Source organism: Battus philenor, unplaced genomic scaffold (assembly GCF_028537555.1).
Source record: "Battus philenor isolate CCGP_79_NKW_IND1 unplaced genomic scaffold, ilBatPhil1.0.hap1 SCAF_1, whole genome shotgun sequence".
Lineage (NCBI taxonomy): Eukaryota > Metazoa > Arthropoda > Insecta > Lepidoptera > Papilionidae > Battus > Battus philenor.
The window spans coordinates 12,116,308-12,131,366 of NW_027181661.1; the positions used below are offsets into that span (position 1 = coordinate 12,116,308).

The 15,059-nt window shown below is 33.6% G+C and overlaps 1 protein-coding gene across 1 annotated transcript in view; it reads right to left on the reverse strand.

Moving 5' to 3' along the window:
- LOC137927077 (proton-coupled amino acid transporter-like protein CG1139) overlaps positions 1-15,059 on the reverse strand; it is a 41,512-nt gene that overhangs the window by 9,277 nt on the left and 17,176 nt on the right. The window lies entirely within an intron of this gene.

A 15,059-nucleotide genomic window follows, 5' to 3' on the forward strand; every position in this document is an offset into this window, starting at 1 on the left:
GCTTTAATTAAATTGCAGAACTATAAGACATGATGACCATCAGCTCGAAGAAATCGTAAATATAGAGATACTGTATTATATTTTAAAATAATAATAATAAGATGAGGATTATAATAAACAAAGCTCTTTTTCAACTTTTTACGTGTATCATACATGTTGTATCATTCAAATAATTTCGCCAACTGCTCAATTTCTCCTGAGGTTTTAAATTTTCGCATATCAAAAACTAATAATGTTAAATATCTAGGGGTTAATGCTAACAAACAAATAAAATGGAAAACACATATTAGCAATTTAAAATATCATCTTTGTAAACCTATATTTAAAAAAATAATTTGTTTAGAAATAAAACTAATAAGTTTAATTGTGTCATATTTATTTGCATCAGATAATTATTAAATCGATCTCTGCTTGGGATTGTCCTATAAATCCAAAACTAATAAATCTAGAAAAGGCACAAAATTGTATTATAAAAGTCCTAGAATTTGAATATGGTACCACAAAGCTGTATAACAAATTCGAAGTTTTAAAGTTCACTAACTCTTAGTTAAAAACATTTTTATCCTAGAATTATGTAAAATCTCTGTTAGCATTTCAATTTAATATTCTTTATTGTAAGGTAACAGAAAGAAATATGAATAGTAAAAGTACAATGGGTGATCATATCACCCAAGGCATCTTACAGAGAAAACCATAATTTGGAAGAAGTAGTCGGTAAAAATAGCGGGTAGTATACATGTACAATGTACGAAATTGTTAAGAATATCGTAAACACGTAATGTAATAAAAATTAAGAAATGCAATACATACACTTAAGATAAATAAAAACAGCTAGAAAAAAAGAGCACCTTACGAATAAATAAGGAGTTGTAAAGAAAGTATTCGTTTATCAGATCTTAAGGTATGTAAAACCCGAGCATGTAAAAACATCTTTGCATAAAGCTTTTAGCACATGTTGGCACTATTTTAGTACATATTTTTAGGCACGCTACAAAAGTGTCCAAGTTATTTAATTTAAATGTATACATATGTCTATGTATATATATGTATGTTCATATATATATATATATATATATATATATATATATATATATATATATATTTATTTATTTATTTATTTTAATATTTAGTACAAACGATATATATACATATATCGTTTGTACCAAAAATTAAAATCTAGCTATAGGTGAATATACAATAGGGCAACTACTTCCTCTCGTCCTGTCCAGATTTTCCAGGCGACCAAGCATAACATTTAAATCAATGTCCACTGCAAAAATATCATTTATCCTTTCCGGAGTTAATTAAAGGATATCAAGAAAATACAACTTATAATGCTTTTATCATTTTTAAGAAATTTAATCGAATAGGAATTCGCAACGCCATAAAATTTGATTTTATTATCAAAATCGATTTTATTTAATCAAATCGAATACTTTTTATGATTTGATTATCGATAATAAGGCGTTTAAGAAAAAAATATTTCACTTAAATGCGGATTATAACAATGTCAACGAATATCGTTTCCAGAAGTAATAGTTACAATCTACGAATAGTATTTCGTGTATAAATTATGATAATTGGCTGAAAGTAAACTTTGTCCAAAGCCTCTTGATGCTGAACTAGTGCTTTACGTTAAACTACTTAGCATACGCTTAAAGCATAAGAGTTTAATAGTTAGTTCCTATCCCTGTTATTGTTGAAATAGGGCCTTTGATTTCTTTAATAATTTAATAACATTTCGGTTTATAAATTTTTTCTCTTTTTTACTTTTATTTACAAAAGTTCCTTTTGTCACCTCCCATTCTTCATCACAGTTATTTTTGTAGCGTAAGAATATGTGACGACTATCGCCATTTCCTAACAAGTGTTGGTTGTTGACTAAGCTCTTGCTATCTAACCCCCTTCTTAGCTGTACCTGCTCTATGACTACTAAATACGAGATAGCACAACAATTACTTCCACCACGGGCTAGCCTATCGCTGGGTCACCGATACACGAGAGACTCTCCTTGAGCTTGAACCTGGGTAGATATTCTGAGAATCCACCATACTACGAAAGCGTTTAGGCCAGTCCGTGTCCAGCATGATTTTGCAAAACGCACGGCAGGTCGACTCGACGTCCGGGAAAATACACCCGTTACCGAATCTATCTCGCCTTCCTCGTACCTCCTGTTCCATTCGTCGAGCGTCGCCCTCCAGAGATGAAGCTTGATGAACGCAACTGAGCACCTCTCGTTTTGTGGTCGCCTTTTGCTCTTAAGGCCAGTACGACAGCGGTTGTATAAGCTCTCAATCTTTGCTCCCTAAGGAAACTGGATGATCATTAGGGTGTACATTATTTTCGCAGTAAGATAGACAAGTTACCATATAGACCAAGTATTGAAATATTAACCGGAGGTGTCTCACGTATGCGAGGGAAAATAAACAACAAATTTTATCGCAAAGAATTAACAAATATTATATGCCTCACACTCTTCACTTATATCTCTATTCAACAACTTTTAGATTGCTGTTATAAAGCTTGCAAGGTCCTGCAAACATTTTCATACAACATTGTAACCCTAAATAGTAAATATTTGAGAAAGTAATTTTTTAACCGAAAAAAAAAACCGTAGCTGTTAACAATATTCTTAAATAAAAATAAAGTACAATGGCGATGAATATAACAATGTATCTTACTTTGTTATATTCAAAAATGGAAAATGTGTAATTGTAAGTCCTGTTATATGACAAAGCGCAACGGTTCAACAACCGTGCTGTATTTAAGTGTAGGTGTACATTACACTTAAAAACTGCCCGACTATATTGAACTTAAGCTATAAATAAATTACAGAAATTCTCTGCCAGTTAATGGCAGAGGAATTTTGCGTGACAAAATAAATTCCAAATAGCAATGAGATGAGCAAAGTGCTCATTTGAACTAACCGTGGTTCGGCACTCTCGGGCACCCTTGTCTCTTTATGTTAAACGGGTACTATCAACAAGTGTCATCCCAAGTTGAAAACCCCTCGTTCGGAGCGTCTGCCAAAACGATCTAGGAGCTCAGCGGCTTTCTAATCCGGAAAAATAGTTGTATGTAGCCGAGGCACCAGACGAGAGACTTGATCTTCAATAGTATAAAAGAAGTCTTAAGCTAGGCGACCACTGCACCCTGCTGCCTTTAAAACCGCGGAAATCGCAAATTCCTCTTGGGCAAGGTTGAAAGTCTGGTCCAAAAAAAATAACTTATCTGGACGAATGGCTTGAGGGTGAAAATTTACCTTTAAGCCATTAATATCTTACATAAGCCACGTGTGTACCTTTTGTTAAGGAATTTTGTTTTTAACTTAATTTTTTGTTTTTAACTATTTTTGTTAACTAAATGGTAATTGAGTAAAAATAAAACAATAATACAATTTAAAATAATAATATTAGATGACAAATTAATTTAATTAAATATTAAGTTAATGTACTAAATAGTATTAGCTGAATAATTAAATTTTCAAAAAAAATACTGTAATTTGTAAAGAATCGCGTAGTCGTGGTATTAATCTAGTCAAGATTAAATTTGAAAAGTTATTTTTGTCATATATTTAAAATTATAAAGAAGACTTACAATTTTTTACAGAAGATAGCACAAGAATCCACCCTGGTAGAGTTATACTAAACATATAAGCGAATAAATTTAAATTATATCTTTTTAATTGAGACACTGTATTGGCGCATGGCGTAACCTTCCGTTTTAAGTAATTTAACATGAACTTAGTCTAATAATAATATTTTTACTAACGATGCTTTAGCTAATGAACCTATAATTTATGATTTAATTCTTCAATTATTTGTTCATTTGTTCATTATGCTCGTTCCAGGCTCAAAGTATAAAATTAAAGACCTTTATAATATTATCACGCTAGATGTTATGTTCTATGACATATTGCTTTATCGATTATATCTCAATTCACAAAATATACAGATCCTGTTTAAGTGATATCACTCAATGAAAGAGTGGACACTACACCGATCTTAAAAGTTGGAATCGTGGCATAGTGATTAGAACCTCTCGCGTCAATACATATCGCTAGATCGCTACTCTCATATGCCGGATATATTTTTGAAGATGATAATGAACAAAAAAATCTATAAATAATGAGTACACTTCTCACCTCTTGTATTTTTATTATTGACGCATTTATACTTCAGAATTACAAGCGGACTTGTTATTCTGAGATATAAATACATGTCACGTTTTTATCAGTACAAATAAAAACGTACTCTGTTCTGCAAACAAAAGTTACAATAACTTTACAATAATAAATTTTTGTGAAAAACTTTTGTACCATTTTCTTTTAAATTCATTTCAACATAATTTCTGTCTAATTACACTGAGATGCTAATTAATCAATATAGATTTAGAAAATTGTGTTGTTAGGTAGGGCATTTAAATATAGACTTAAAGGTCAAATCTTGTTATAAATGAAATTTAACCTAACCATCTGGTGCGGTAGCGTCGACAGTACTGCGTGGTCATCGCAGCACGTCGCATGCCGCCTAATGGGCCACGTCCTGCGATTTACAACTGTCGATGTCTATGCAAATGTCTCAATTATCCTTACATCTGTATATTGTTCTGTGCGCCCCCCCAGTGCGCTGTATCCTCATTACATCAAAGTGGAGACATTACACTTAATAAATATAAGAGATATCACAGCGTCATCAACAAAAAATGTTTGCAGAAAATTGGATTTAAATGATCCTCGAGTCTATCCATATACTTTTAGTATTCGTTTGACTAAATTAAGATTGAAGAGAGAGTGGCAGTGTATAGGTCTCATAGTCCGCAGAGCATATCGTTGCCGGGGCCTCAGGGAACAAGGTATATAGGGCTTTAAGCGCAGCGTAAGACGTCCACTTACAAGGTGGACATTTGACTTTGATAAAGTCATCAATAAACGTTGAATGCATCTGATCTCTTCTCTGATCTGATCTCTTTCGACCGTTCTTATTGGAAAGGAAGAGCGTTCTATGATTCGTTCCAAAATAGAGAGAAGATTTTAATATATATCTAAGTCAAAATTAACGCGATCCGGTGTACATTTTGCGACATTAACAATAAAGATTAGCACGTTACAAGTTACAAGAACACGGGGTAGAATTAGGCGTCACAATCTTTTTCGTCCGTGTTTGTTATTCTGACTACTGTCGACAGCAATAATACTTATTTTAGTACTTTTTGACTGGTACCTTTATACCAAATATAAAGATTATGTTCTGTCCTCAACAATTGTTCATTTTGTATAAAACCGGAGATCTTCTCGTGCAGGTCCTATAGCTTAGTTACTCTATGGAGCGTCCACCGAAGCGATGTAAGAGTTTGGCGGCTTCGAGGATAGCGGATTGGAATCCGGTGGAATGTAGCAGTTCGAGCCGTGGCTACCCTGGTAGCTCTAGAGCTTTGCTGCCTTAAGAGAGGTCTTACGTTAGGCGTCCCCTGCTTTTTCAAATTAGCGGACTCTGCAATTGCCACTTAGGCAACAGTGAAAATCCGGTGTTATTATTTTAACAAAAGATCATAAAGCTATCATTGAATATGTATGTATTTTTCAGGAAATTATTCAATCCGTACATTTCCAACAAAACCGCACAATTTTGGTTTTATGAGCGTACTTGTTATTCGTTGTAGCAGGCCCGGTTGTTTTAAATACTCCATAAAAGTATCGATAGCTCGATAAGATCAGGATTACATTTACTTCTCGCAAAGCGGACGTGATTTCGCGGGTCGATTTCTGAAACGTGATCTAATTTTTTAATGTAGCCACAATAGTAAACAATTTATGGGAATTCCTGCTGAGTTTTTTAAGTAAATAAGTTTTGCGATGTTGTGAACTTTGTGTAGTCAAATAACTGTCAGGTCTTTTTTATCACATTTTTAAGTGTACAGCGTGTGTGCTAGTCCCACTTATTATTACATTAACATGAGACTTGGCTTAGCAGATCTCTTTAACTCGGAATTTATTTACTTACATATTCCTGTAATCTGCGCTACACACCTAGGAACCACCTGTATAGTGAATCGTTGTTTTATTTATTTATAGTTAAGTGCGAGCAGTACCGAGTACTCATGTGTGACTCGTATGTATGATATGTAAAACAATAGAATTGAATCTAGAACCGTGAAGATGTAACGATACGCTTTTGGTCTGATTACGGAGCTAATACACTTGGTCTTTAAATAGGATTTTTAATTTTTTTTTTGTTGCGATGTAAATACAACATCAAGAACCCACTTTGGTTAAAAGGTCAATTTGGAGAGAAGGCCACTGAGTTGTGTATAAAAAAAAGTTTATTCGGACCAAGTCGTATTTCTGTGCCTCCGTTTGCCCTCTATTAATATCCTTAATGTAATCAAACCTGATACTTTGATCACATGCTCGTAAATTGTATGACTTCAATTTACGTTTTCATGTGTTTAAAGAATAAGTAGTGCTATAAATCACTGATACGAACGATGTACATCGGATATAGCTGGCCTATTAAAACTTATGTTTTAAAATAATACAGTTCAAAAATGGAATGCTTTACTAATATTTTCACGTAATTCTGTCAATACTTTTCACAAGTTAGTGAAAACCTTATAATATCTTTCGGTATTATTATGGATATACGAATATTTTACTTGTATGATATTTTTTTACGATTTTCGTTTCGATGGGTAACATCCTTGTGTTATTCAAATCTTGGCCACTTATAAAATTAATTAAATCATTATGAGCAAGCTTCTACGAAAACGACCTTGTTACACTATTTTTTGTTTCGTGTTCTGTCGACTATATGGTTTTATACGTCTTAATCTATAATATTTAAGAGATTCGATTTGTTTCTACATAAGGCGGCGTGTTTACTCTGACTTAGAACCGGAATGAACTGGATCTTTAAGCACGTTCCCAAATTTAGATTCGATGACTTACTGGCAACATTTTTTAATTTTGCGCTTTGTAAATTTTGACAATCGCTCTGTTTTAATAAAACATATAATTTAATTAATGGTATTCACATCGCTAAAAGAATAAAAATATTTACTAACTTTTCTGCATAATTGGATATTTATGATTTTATAAACGTACATAATTGAATATATACCTCCGAAAATTTTCGGTAATAAATCTTTGAAGTACTTTTAATGGTATGTATTATTAATAATACTTTTGCACTTGTGGCACTATAAGCCAATAATAGTAAACTAAAACCACGCTTTCAACATTACCCGAGTACTGTACTGGCCTTAGTTTTACCTGAATTATGCTGCTGTTTTAGTGTCAATTGCACATTCTGCTAGTTCGAGAGCGCAAAGGGCGCTTAGCCTAGAGGAACTCTTTTAAGGTAGCGAAGGTCACGAGCCCTCAGGAGAGCCTCGGAACGTGTTGCTACATACTACAACTTCACCGGACTCAAGGGCCTCCAGGAGGGAACTTCTGCTTGGGCCATCACTCCTCGGTAGCAGCCACGTAGCATTCACATTTAATATTGTGTCAAACAGTTCTTGCGCGTTCCAATCCAAACACAAACGACAATTTAAATTCGGACGCCATTAATCATGTGGTCGCTGGCGTTGCATTAGGATCGTATAAACTGTAAATATCCTTTGTACATATGCGATTATTCTTTCTTCTGTCACTACCGGCTCTGATCTTCCTCGCGAACGTGCTCGAATGGTAAACCACATCCACCCGCTAAACGCTTATATTTCATCGAAGGAGAATCAGACACCTGCTTGAGCGTTAACAGCTTTCCTTTGAAATCATGCTGAATGACACAAGCAATTAGATACAATAGAGTGTCACTAAACACACAATAGTTACTATAAATTCGCGGTTAAAGTAAAATGAATAGATAAAACATCCGTAATATGTCAAGAACCGCCAACGAAACTGTTCTGAAATGCGGTACGCCGTGTCGCTTCAGGGTGAAATAACAATTTTAATTCTAGATCGCGGCAAAGTTTAGACCGATAAGAAAAAAAAAACGGACAACGATGTGTGTTTGTGAATAGAATAGCATGTCAAGTGAATAGCGGATTCTAAGAACAATTTTTTTTTACAACGATAATGCTTGACTGTCAGTGCAACAAATAGGCGCCGGCTTGAAAAAAAATTCCCACCAACAGTAATTAAATAAAATTTAATGGCGAATTGCCGTTGGCGGACAAATAGTTGTCAGCCATAAATGGTAAACCGCACAATAATATTCTATTAAAATATGCTTGTATTATGGACGGTGTAGTTATAAATTAAAACCTGTCCCGTTTAAATAATATCTATTTAAAGTATAGTAATGCCTGACAGATTGTTTGTGTCACGTATTTATTAGAACATAATAGTACGCAACAGTACATAGCAGACAAAAGAGTAAACAGTCAAGCTCTGCTGCAGAAATCTGTAGCGAATACATTGCCATTTGAGCCTTTGAAGTAATGTTCCATAAAAAAAATAAAGGTTAATATTTTTCATCTCTTGTTTAACTTAGTTAACAGAATATTGCTACCTATATTTTTTATTGAGAAATAGCTGCGTTACTTCATTAAAAAATCAATGTAACACGTGCGAAGATTAGATTCAATATTTACAATCCAAGCCACGAAATTCTCAATTGCTTTTCCGAGAAGTCGTGAAAATCCATGAAAAACATTATTAAAATTTTAATTACTTAATTCAAAATTAATAATAATAATAAATAATTATAGTTAATTTCTAATGGTGTTCATTTTACTAGAGATCATAATATAATCTAAATCATTTTACGATACATTGATAGATTATATATATATATATATATATATATATATATGTATATATGTATATATATATAATATTATATATGTATTTTAGATTGCCACAATAATGTGGCAAAGATTTAATTACAATACATTGGTATTTCAAATTGTTAGATTAGAGACTGTACCCTTTTCTGAATTATAATATATTTGTGTAAAGCTTTTTTTATGTAAAATAATAAATATTTTTGTTTTAATTCTATTTGGTAAACGACGTCAAGTATCATGGCATAACACAACAAATATTTCTTTCAAGTACTAACCAAATGCAATTTTTTCTATCCACTAAATTGCAGATGGTGTTTCTTATCAATGGTATAAGTAAACCTTTTTGGATCTTTATTATTAACTTAATAATATATGTAAAATTAAAAAAAAGCCTATATTAATGCACATAAACCCATATGTTGACAAAGGCTGTACGAATCTTTCATATGTAGGTATAGAATATGCTCTGCGATTTGTATAGAATTCGCGTTCCAAGCAGGCATTACAGAAGGAATGCCAGTAGTTAAACAGCTATAAATCCCCATAAGAGGGATTGCCACTAGTGCACGTGGTTGTTACTATTTATATGAATGCGTCAAGTAATTTGTAGCAGTGTGTAGTTGGCAAGGCGCCTGTGGACATCATGACTGCGCCATGCGCACTATACTCAACGCTATTTTTCCAGGAAGTTGACGATTTAAATCCAGTTTTTCTAACTAGCTGTCTCCTTAACATACTATTAAGGCAAGAAGACTGAAAAGTAAAAAAAAAACAAACCCTTGAAGTCGCACGGATGTGTTTTTGTTAAATTAACAACAACATTAAGCATTTTTATGTGTCTTCATTTCAGTTCTTTACACAGAAAAGTAGAAGTGGGTTCTTGTTCCGAATTAACTATCTGAACGCAGCAAATCAACTATAAAGTCTTCTTAGTTGATTTGCCGTGATTATCGTTCCAATAAAGCGTTAACACTGCAAGCACCGGTTGTTATACTTTTTCCTCTGGTTCTCCATGTTTAATCGCTATATACAATACACGTATCATTTGTATACTAGAAATGTCTTCTATACGCAATATTTCAACAGTTGATAATTCGAGAAAACTAAGCAAATACAAATAAAACCAAAAATCACGAGTTAAATAAAACTTTATAGAGACGGGCGTTATTTTCTTCCTCGTAACCCATCGAATTGATGTTAATGGTTTTCTCCACTCGTGTTTCACGCTAACTTGTGTGGTTAAAGAGGTCATAGTCGCCTGTCATTTGTCACTTGTTTGCATCTTCTAAAATACCAGCAACATTGAATATAACTAAATAATAGCTTATCCTTTGCTTAATCAAATGTTATCATGAAGTTAATGTATCCCATCTTCATAATTTATATATAATAATAACAGTCACGTGTTGTTATGCTTAACACTATAAATAATTATTTGGAGAATAGTTATTCCTTCGCTGTACTGGAAATATAAATGTAATATATCTCGTACATGTATTATTTGCATTTTTTTACGTTCTTCTAAGATGTTGTGTTAGTAGAATTTATTCATTCACATGTTAATACAAATTCATTGGACATAATTTAAATAACTTTTATCAGTTGCCAGAACCACGTTTCTTGTGTATTATGACAAATGCTACACATTCCCGCGCCAACAAAACATCGCCAAACGCAGCCGTTGGCTTTCAATCAAACCGCTATTGACTAGCAGACACGTCGTTTTTCTTACATAGGTAAGGTAATGTTATTTTAGAGTAATTATAATTAATTAATTTTGCCTGAAATTCTATTGTGTTGTTAAAAGCTAAGCGCGTAAGGTTGAGCACCACTGCATCAACCTTACGCGCCCAGCGGTACAGGACTGAGACTTGTGTTCGTAGGTCGCGAGTTCGATTCCCGGAATATAATATTATATAACTCATACTTTGTGAATTAATTCTGTATGATTGCCATTGCTCCCACAAAAGTTTTCAGAGGATACCACACCAATACCACACTCCGACATAGCGATTATGGTATATCACCTCATAGACAGCTTTGTAAGACGCCTATGCCTTGCAGTTGGCGTTTATGGGCGAAAACGACGAAACGCGCAAGGTATCAGTCATTGTTACTTATCAAACTTACTATGCTTTTATATATATACATAGTAAGTATATACATAAATTTAAAATATATGAAGAATATCTTACTACATGAGCAATGATACTCTTTTTACGTTAATAGAGTTATTGTCAAGGTCGTGCTCTGCCTCTTGGCTGAGCGCCAGCGATACTATGCTCCGTTTTAATGGAAGCTCGAGCAACTTTTTAATATATTATTCACCGAATAAATAAATGCATGTACTACATGTACTACACGTATTATACAAAACATATACCGTTTAAACTTTCACATTGTATGTTTTGATAAAATATGATACGTTAGCTATACGTAGGATTAAAAAATGGTCAATATTAGTAGAAGGTGAAAAATAGAAATTATAATCAAAGGATCGCCTTGTATAGCTTACATAAAGTTGAAAGTATGATGAACTTGGTGAACCGGCGATCGCCGTTCCGTTTAAAAGACAATGAATGGGCAGATGTAAGATTTTTTTAGTGTTAAATTTTTAAATATCATGCTTTGGTACATATCACCTTACCCCGAACGACGACAAATCCAAAAACACAAAAATAACCATTGATCTTGTCGTTTTTGAATGATAAATGGTGTACGTAACACGACTGGTACATAAGAATATACCACATGTAACAAGATCATCTACCATAAAGTGTTATTTTAAAATAATTCTAACTCTTAAAAGTGATAGACTAGGCTTGTTCCATAAATTTTATATTTAAGGTTTACGTTTAGTAAGGATTTAAATAAATATTTTCATTGTAGTCATAATCAGTCAACTAATAGGATAAGTATTAATCATTAAATTTAAAAAGTCCACAGAGGACCTATTTTTGTTTTTTTTTTTAAAAAATGGACACTCATCTTGCGAATACCATGCAGTTTACTCACAGCGAATGTGAACACAAACGAAACCGCTTTGATTTTTTTGTTAAGTTTATTAAGAATCACGATCTCTCGATTGGATTGGATCGCGTTTATATCTTTGAATGTAAATATCGTGTTCCCAATTTATAAGGTTAATGAAATTCAGAATAAACTTCTAATAATTGCTGTTTGCTTTGAATTTGAATTTTGTCATAAATAGCTTGTATAATATAATATATTCGCGTCCGTGCCTTTATTTATTTCAATAACAATTATTATTTCTCTTTTTTGCCCTTTGCTTCTCATGTTTTAACTTCCTCAAAACATGAGTGTCACAGTGATAAGTTACTCATGTCCATCCATAAACTATTTTGTAAAGTTATGTTACTTCGCTAAATAAAGCTATATAACACACATGTGACGTAGGCCTGCTCTCAGGAAGAGAGAGCGTGGTCGATGGCAACATAAATAATATATTAATTGTGATGTACCGCGCATTTTGTGTTACGATCCTAGCCATTAGGTCCGAGTGGAAAGGGTGTGCAGGCATACGGGTGTGTGTCGCGAGACGGCAGACCGGTCGGCGCCGACCGGTCCCGTTCGTTTTGTGTGACAGTGGAAAATTTTACGCTTTCCTCTGCTCCCAAGTGAGTTGCTCCGACGCACTACAACAAATTATGTCCTTATATGATTTATAAGTCAAAAAATGTAATTATATGTATGACACAATCGTAAAAATGTTATAGATTTTTAAAAAAAAAAAAATAAAGTAAAATTTTTTTGTCATTATGAGTACGTTATTCTAAATAAATTTTTAAACGGCAGTAACAAAACATTATAATAAATTTTAGGTTTAAGTTTGTAATATTTAATGTGACTGTGAATATTATGAAGAGGTTTAAATACTAAATGGGCGGACATGACAAAGAGGTATAATGACCATACAATAAAGTGAAACCGGTTTAAACCGAACTTGCTGATTTATTGTTGGCAGTCTGTGCATTTCGTGAGACATGTGCACCAGCTAAGGCCCCGTCGGCGCTCGCAGTGGCCCGCATGCAGGTGCCATAGCGGCCGGGTTGGAATGCAACGTTTGTGCAATCGTCGGCGGATTGGAGCCGCGCCGGAGCCTTGAGGCGCACACCGTTAGCAGTGCGACTGGTTACAGTCGGTTCCTGCCGGTTTCCAATTACTAAATCAGCGCTCATGCCGCCTGCGCCGCTGACGCCTTTCCATAAATTATTAACAGAGCTTATTAATTCACCTTTCGACAGATACGAGAGACGACGTCGCTCCTTAAACGAATATGCGTACATATATTATACAGCATAATTATTGGTTACAAAATCGTATCCGCCTACAAAAACATTTGGCCGACGTTTATGTCAGTCATTTTGACAACAAAAAGCTGTTCCAGTCAAGGACATAAACAATCAGGTGATTTCCAATTTATGCATAATGTTAGAGCAAACTCTATGTTTTCGTATGTACTTAGACAAATAATAGTAGTTTTTACGTAAATTTTCAATCAAACACGCTATCATCTATCTTCTATCTACACATATATGTATGTATATATGGTGTAACAGATTATATCTACATACTGACGTATCAAAATATTTTAGGAACCAAGAGGCTTAAGGACCTGAAACTTGGTATGAATATTTTTCGTGTCAATGGAAGGTCAGCTATAAAAGGATTTTACGTAATTCCGCCCACAAGAGGCTCGAAAGCATATTCTTTTGGCATATTAAAATTACTAACAATGGATTACTCTCACCATAAGTTTTATTCGAATGTTAATAAACATTAAACCGATGATCACCAGACTAAATTAAAAATGTGTATAATATCATATTCTTATATAAAAATATCTAAACTCGTCCATTATAATAAAATGTGGACGTGAATCTCCTTGTCCTATAGGTCGGAGAACTGCAAACGGAATGTTCTCCGTGTAGAAATGACATAAAGGGATGTCAACTTCGGTGTTACCTAAACCTATTAAGGCCAGGAGACGAGTGTATATTTGTCGGCGGGCTAATGCACACATCCTGCCGATCAGTAAAATTGCAATATAATACGGTACGACAACGTGATTACTGATTTAAAGTGTTTACAACACTTAAACTACAATAAGTGATCGAAGTGCGCCGGATGAGAAAACTAAGTCAATGTAATATTTATAGGATCTTAAGTATAAACTAAGTAAATGTATCGCGGTCAAAGCTCTTGATCACTGTCATCATTTTGTTAATTTTCATCGAAAACAACGGCGACGATAACGCCCGAGTCACGAAAATTGTGACAGTTTTTAACGTAAACATTTCAAAGGATTTTTTTTAGAAAAATATACGGGTTGTAATCTTTAGGGAAATAAAATACCAACAAACGTCTCAATGGTTTATATTTCGGTAATTATTCCCAAAACAGATTAAAAATTACATAAAAAATAATGATTTTCAATTATTATAGACATAATAATAACAATAATAGATTCCTAAACCTTTAGGAATAAGAGCAGCTTTAATATATTATAATTTAATAGCTTCTGAAGCTACCTGGCTATCTTTGTATGAATCTATATTCTAGTTTTAATTAATTTAATTAAGAAAAATATATAATAAATTTCTATGAAATAAATGTAATTATGCAAAATAGTTCCAATAATATGTCTACAATCTTTAAATTCGTGCTATTTGTTTTTTAGACTTGCCGTAACGTATATTAAAAAGAACTTTAAATTAGTGAATACTGAAATGTAAAACTTCCAACTATTATTGTTTTCGATAAAAAAAAAAACGTAAACTTTAATGGCAGCTTGGCATACTACGTTTAAATATAGCATTCAGTTCATGAACAGAGTTGGCGAAGGTAGCCAAAGAGGAAATACCGAATAAAGTCTTGTCGAACTTGAAGGTTGCAGACGGTATAGTTAGCGGCACACTTTTGGTGAGATCGAGTCACCGACGGCGGTGCAAGACGCAAGGCCGCCTTGTAATTGCAAAGAAACTCGCGTCGACCCACGCACCGGCTCGTGTCGCTTGTTCCCGGCGGATCAGATGACGGGGCACCGGTAAGCTACGCGTACATTAAAACTGTAATATTGTCATCTAACATCTTCCATCTCACGGAATGTTAAAAGTAGTCCTTAGTTACAGAGATAACGCACGACTATATTACTTTGCGTTAAAAGTGTAGGCATTCTCATAATTTTTTTTGTACCTAAATAATATTTGCACAAGGACTATAAAATTTTAAAGATCGAAACT